The following is a 7,159-nucleotide window of genomic DNA, read 5'->3' on the forward strand; positions in this document are numbered from 1 at the left end:
AAAATAAAATAAAATTTTGAAATTATTTTTTGTTTTTCATTGCGATCGCCGTATAAATATTTTTGTTTTACACATATACTTATTAAGAGTATTTTAATTTTTTTAATTTGAAACCGTTAAGTTTGTAACGACGTTAGATGGCGTAGGTGCATATGCAAAAATAAGAATTAAAAAAAAAGATAGATCAACAAAACAAGTGTTGGACAAATGTGTACATGCAAATATTTTTTATGCAAAATTTAGTATTTAGGAGTGTATTTATGTAAATTATTTTTTTTTTACTGCTTTCTGGAATACGATGGATATGTGGGGCCACCAAACCATCCACGCGTTGGCGCACCCATCGGCGCCCTTCGGGCAATGCAACATGGAGGGGCCCACTTCCTTTAACCAAGCTACTGCATGCTCGCATAAGAGAGGGTGGAGAAAGAAAAAAAAAAGAGAGAAGATTGGAAAAGAGTCACCTCCAAAGGTTGGATGCTAAGGTGGTGGAATTTTGGAGTTTATCATCCCTCCAACATGAAAAGTAGAGAGGTTTTGAGTGATCCTATCACTCGCTCAGACAAGCGGCCCAATGAGAGGATAGCTCAGGTGGATGGGAGAATCACGACTTCGATCACAAAATGACACGGGCGTTGAGAAGCTACACCCATGTGGCGAGGATAATTTAGTCTGACTCGGTATAGTAAGATAATTTATGTGTCATTTACTTAGTTGGTTGTGGTCTCAAGAGATCAAATTGGTCCCCATGAGCCATGCCCTCAACTTATGGGATGATGGCACCTCACATGGGCGTAATGAGGGCATGGATTCATGGGGACCATCATCGGATCTCCTTGCTCCAGTGCTCACCCATCTATCATGATGCAAGCTAAACAATCTCCCTCCATCTTCTAGCTTTTCGGGTCAAAATTAAATCAATCAAACAAGTCATTCCACGGTCATTTCTTAGCTCCCCCAACTGCACCTCCGGTTGCAATCAACAAAAGAAATTCATAAACCCAACTTGCCCTTGGCAAGTCTTTATCTCTTGGAAAAACAATTCCTCAATCGGTGCTGTATAGGATCCGCCAATGAAAGAAAGAAAATCGTCCAAAATGATCATTTCTTGCTGCTGATCCATGAAATCACAAATTAAAACCAAAACGAACATGAGATCTAAAATTATTGTAAGCATAGAAATACTAACAACGCTAGATGACCTGCTGTAACAATCTAGAACCTCATCCAAAAAGACTAGTTGGAAGGTATTTTTTGAGTTATTTAGTTCTGTATAAGTATCCAAGATCTCCTCAACGAATAAGCGATATGGGACTAAATACACGCCCATACAAATTCTCGGCTATCAAGCGCTGCGCAATACTCTACGATGCAAATCTTGCACCTTAGAGAATTCTAGATCATGGATATTATGAGCTAGTGATGCACTTTTAAATTAAAACCCTTGATATGGTAACTAGCAATCCAAGGAGTGATTTGGTGTGCATTAAACTTTTATGCATTTTCAAAATCTAGTTCTTTGATTGCAAAAGTTTTTGAATTCTAACATGGAATTGCCATAAATATCAAAACTAAAAGTAATTATATCATTTGATGCAATTAATAAGGAGAAAGAAGAGAGCATGTAAGTGACATCCTATTTAAATGAAAAAGATAAAAATAGCTCATGGTATCTCTACGTCGCAAAGTTGGTGAGTGGACGAGTCCAACGATTACATATAAATAAAAGTGAAGGGTTCTAAACTTTATTGGGAAGTACACTGAGAGGTCTTTAATAACAAAAACAAGAACAAACTCATCCCCTCCCCGGCCTGGTACGGCCAGCTGAGTTATGGGGAGGGGTGCATGGCAGGCGCTCCATGCGTGTCTCCGCTCTGACTCTGAATTAGCGGCCGAGAAGGCCCGTGTTCTTTTTTTTTTTTGTTTTGTTTTGTAATGAGATGGTCCCTTCGGCCGAGTTCTTAGCATAGCCACATATATTCGGAAACGATGCCGTAAAGTGAACAAAAGGTGCAAGGTGAGATGGTCCCCTTCGTGCGTCTAATCCTTAGATTCCAAAGAGAAGGTATATATTAATGAAAAGCTTTGATACCTAACTATGTTTCTCTCGAATCCTGGACCTCCCTACTCTTGCTTTTTCCTTGGGAAAAGGGTGATCTATCAGTGTTTCTTCATTATATTAACCCATTGCTCTGCGTAAGCCCTGATGCTTTCCTCAAGAATCCCATGGACGTGTCATGCACTCCATATTTGGCACTGGCTCCATGGAAGGAAGAGCTTGGATTTGGCTTTTGCGTTGGCTTTCGGCCAAGTCCGGATCTCCCTAGATTATAGCAGGCGACCGTGGCATGAGAATATGGGCAAGCAGGCGCGCGCGCACTTGTTTTTTTTTTTTTGTTTTGAACCCCCACACCATGGCGAGTAAATGACCCCAAATTGGTCCACTTGCATAGTTAAGTGAAAAAACAAGTTGTGGTGCTGATTCGTTGGCTTTTCATCTTAATCTTATAGTAGAATGAAGAAAAATATGATGTTGACACTGGAATTTAATTCATTCATGCAAGATGTATCTTACTTAGCACTTTCTATTTCTTTTTTCTTCCTTTTAACCTTGTTGTACTTTTCTTGATTAAGAAGTTGATTTAAAACATATGCATTGTATGAAAATGCCACGACTCCATCAATTTGCACTTGTCTTGATTTTTTTTTGTTTTTTCCGGTTAACTCTAATTGTTATAAATTGATAAAACCTTGCCCCATCTGTGTATTTATTGACAAAGACTGAACAAATAAAACCCCTAAAAAGTAATTTTTAGGGGGGGGGGGATTCAATAATGACATAATACGAATTTTCTTTCTCATGACAAATTTAAAATTTTCAATAATATAAATGTAATTATGTTAACTAACATCCGAAAAGCTTACGATTAGAAGGATAGAGTTGACAGTATATATCAAACTTAAACACCCTCCCTCACATGCCGCTTGGACTATATATATGAAGGGATAATCGAATCAAGATAAATCATAATTACGATATTAGGTAACTAGGGATAATCAAATAAGTAGCCGATCTAGAGACCTCCAAAAAATTGGAGCTTATAGAGAAAGGGTTAATAATATATATCAAGTTTAAAAACCTACCTATGTCAAAATTTTCTAATATTGTTATGAGACTTCTACTATCAATTTTTATGCTTTTTAATACTTTTCCGATTAATAGTGTTACATATTTACATATGTACTGCATTTTTTTTTAAAGCTTTATAGCAACTCGAATGGATACAGTCTTATTCAGCAAAATATCGCTTGCAAACTAAAATATGCTCTCTCTCTCTCTCTCTCTCTCTCTCTCTCTCTCTCTCTATTGCAATCCTATGTCCCTAATTGTGGAAGATTGACCTTGTTTTTGAAGGAGATGGACATCATATATCCTTCATATGAGGCAACAGGTGAAACTATCCCTGCTCCTTTCAGACATATTGGCTTTCTACTAGCACAGAAGGATTTTTCCTATTAAAAATATATTTTTATGTCAATGATGTTTTCAAATTTGAAACTAGTATCTATAGATTTTCTAATTCCGTTTTTATAATTTTTATCATGAATTTAAGGTCATTTTCCGCTAGCTAGTTTCTATGTGCTGCCTCTCATGATTCCCACATGTTATCCATCATGATTAATATAACCAAAGCCTATCTCCTAAAAGTGGAATGTTTTTTATTACCAATACATCAGTTTTATACTTACAGACAGTCGAGACTAGTAGTAAGGTCTTAAAAACATGGTAGGGTTAGGATTCCAGGGTGCGGTGGAAGAGCATAGAGGATAAGCTTTGGGTTCAAGGGTTCAGGGGTTCAGGGTCTTGCATGAAAAGCAATAGAGAATTGGTGGTTTATAAGGCTCCGAAAGCTTAGAATAGAAATTTGTTAAATGCGAAGTAATTATTGGTGGAGCTGACCTGCCATGCATTGGTTTCTTTATTTACGAACCAGATGGTATGATTAAAATTAAGCGAATCGTATAGTTACATGTGAGGGAGCATTGGAGGGAAATACTTAGAATAAAAGATTTTAGGAATGGGAATAGACTCAGAATAAAACATTTTGGGAATGGGAAGAGTAGTCACTACTTTGTGACTTGCTGTGATATATTATATTTATAGACACATGGTTACATAAGAATACAGAGAAAAAGTTTGACCCAATTGATTTGGGAATAAATTATAAATTTGAAATTCAAATTTAAAATACAAAACAAATAGCAATTATATTTGCATGTCCCAAAATTGAGAAAAATGGTTGCACGGTTTACGTTTGAAATTTAAGTTTAAAAGATTTTTTGCATGAATACCCTCCTAAATATCAAATTTTGCATGAATACCCTTCCAAAATTGATATTTGTATGTATACCCTCGTAAAATACTTGTTTTGCTATTATACTTTTTTATCTTTATTTTTGTATATGTATCCACGCCATCTAACGTCGTTAAAAATTTAACGGTTTCAAATTCAAACGACTAAAACACTCTTAATATGTAAAAAAACATTTATAAGGCAATCGAGATGGGGGACAAAAAAGTAATTTCAAATTTTTATTTTTATTTTAATTAAAATAAATATGGTTTTTATTAACAGTGTTATAAGAACCGTTATATTAGGGGCATTTGTTGAAAAAACAGTATTTTATGAGGGTACAGATATAAATATAAATTTTAAGAGGATATTCACACAAATTTGAATTTTTAAAAGAATATTCATGCAAAAAAACCAATTTAAAATGCAACAGAAATGGTAATCATGTTGGCATGCCTTGTGATCGAGGCTGGAATCTTGGGCACGAATCAAGTCTGCTATCAAAAATTATTCTGGACATTGGGATTAAGGTGAAGGATAAAGATGATACAATCTGGTTTGGAATATCTAGGATTCGAGGGGTAATATCTCGCTTGAGATGTGTTAACCTGGTAGGGCCTTTTATCATGGAAAGCATGTGGGGTGTTTATGTATGGATATGGGCTGGTAGGAATTATATGGGGAAAAACTGGGCTACAGAAGTTAGGTATTGGGTATAATGGAGGAAAGATGGTGTCAGTAATGAATACCTGTTGAATGTCGTTGGTGAGGTAGGTATAGTTTACAAGGCAATGCTTTGATAGATGAGGTGGAGATGGGAGTCATGATTCGGTGCCAGCTGGTAGGATTAAGAGGCAGGCCTTGATTAAAATGGAGTCTGGAGGCATACACGGCAGTAGATTTGCTATAGGAGGTTTTGTAAAACAAAGCATAAGTGGCTTTATGGGTGATTATTTCTTTTCCTGGATTGCAAACTGTAAGTTTACACTTAGGTTTTCCTTTTCTTGGTTAAATCTCTGTACAAAAATGATGAAAGCTATTATGAGATTAGAAGTGTTATTGCAGTTCTGTATGCTGAAAACAATTCTTTTTGAGAAAATTTGCACTTAAAACACCTATATGATCACAGGCTTGTTTACAGCGAAACCCTCTCACCACTACTAATATAGACCTTGACGAGGATGGACCAACAACTAAATTCCTGAATGGCACTAGTCTCTATTGTGGGAATACGACCTTGTCCCCAAAAACTAAATTTTTTTGTGTCTAGTCAATGGTGTATCATAATTCTAAAACTTCCGAAAAGTTCTGAATTATCTCTGTAAGCCTTACGGTGGAATGACGAATTATTAACTAGAAAATTGGTAATGAATTTGTCATGGAAAAAAGAAAAGAAGGTATGTGTATCAATAGCCAGCAGGCTTTTCTCTAATGGAGAACCACATATTATTTGTTCTTTGACACAAAGAACTATGCGTTCTTGCTACCTGACGAAGTAGGAGCAACTTACACAGGTGAATGACAATTGCAGAAGTTATCCAGCTAAGAAAACGGTACAGTTCTCCTGTTAATGCATAGGCTAGCTAGTCCATGACCCTTGAGGCCAGGCTTCTGGTCTGGATTTGGCTTTGTTTATAGGCTGGTAGCATGTAATTTTCATTCAAAGCAGAAAGAGAGAAAAAATTTCTCGGTTCTCGCATTGCGGATTGTCAAGACAAACAACTTCAAACCATTCCCTTGAATTTTAGGTATCAAAACAGTTATGTGAAGAAAATCGCTATTTCTGCCATGGTCTTGCATGTACTTGGCAAAACTATTGATGTTTTGGAAAAGAAACGTTCTGTCAATGTTTATGTTATGTGATTCTTTCAGAGAAAAAATTTCTATTTCAACCATGATCTGATGTGTATTTGGCAAAATTACTACTGTTTTGGAAAAACGAAAGTTTTGTCAATGTGTATGCGATGTCATTCTTTCGAAAATGTTGATATCCACACTCAGTGCGAGCATATTGCACTGTCCTTGAATCTTTGATTATATTTATGCGAGCTTCCTGATCAAGAGACTAGTCACCATGTCTAAAAATATGCATAGTCTTTTTTTTAAAAAAATAGATTTATTAAACCAATCCAAAATAAATATATCTGTGAGTAATAGAAATAAAATATCCAACAACTCAGAAGAGATACATGCCATAGTCCTTCACAAAATAGATCTCGTATGATTTGCAATATATGGTGCCATCCAGTAGCTACACTGTTAGCTTCTTTGTGGAAAACATTCAAAGTGTTTACAATCTAAACATGCTGAATCATTATAACTTGAAAGGTTTCTGAGATTTTAGATTTTTTCAAGTTCATAATCTATAAATGTTTTATTCTCTGTTTCATATAATTTTTTTGTTGGTCGATTGTATTCCTAAATAAGAATTCCATTAAAAATAAAGAAATTTTGAGCAATAGAAAAGTTCTATAAATCTTTCCCAATACGATGATTAAAAATTCTTATTACATATGCCCCCGTCAACCAGACTTATGCCCCCAAAATATCTTAGCTTGCAAGAGGTCAGACTCGCGCATTTAACCAAGCCATCATCCTCACTACAAATACTTATCGGTTGATGTACATGTGGTTTGTTTGACTAAATTGCATAAATAAATGTTGACAAATTCAAATTAGCGAATGGCATGGATTAGCTCAAACTCTTTCCCACCATTTCAATCATGATAAAGGACCGATCACATGATGATCATAGCAGTAAAAAGATCCAATTCATTTCATCAATCCACAATCTATTCCCATCC

Source organism: Phoenix dactylifera, chromosome 2 (assembly GCF_051530095.1).
Source record: "Phoenix dactylifera cultivar Ajwa chromosome 2, Ajwa_hap1_PhDact_Kaust_v1.1, whole genome shotgun sequence".
In the NCBI taxonomy this organism is placed as follows: Eukaryota; Viridiplantae; Streptophyta; class Magnoliopsida; order Arecales; family Arecaceae; genus Phoenix; species Phoenix dactylifera.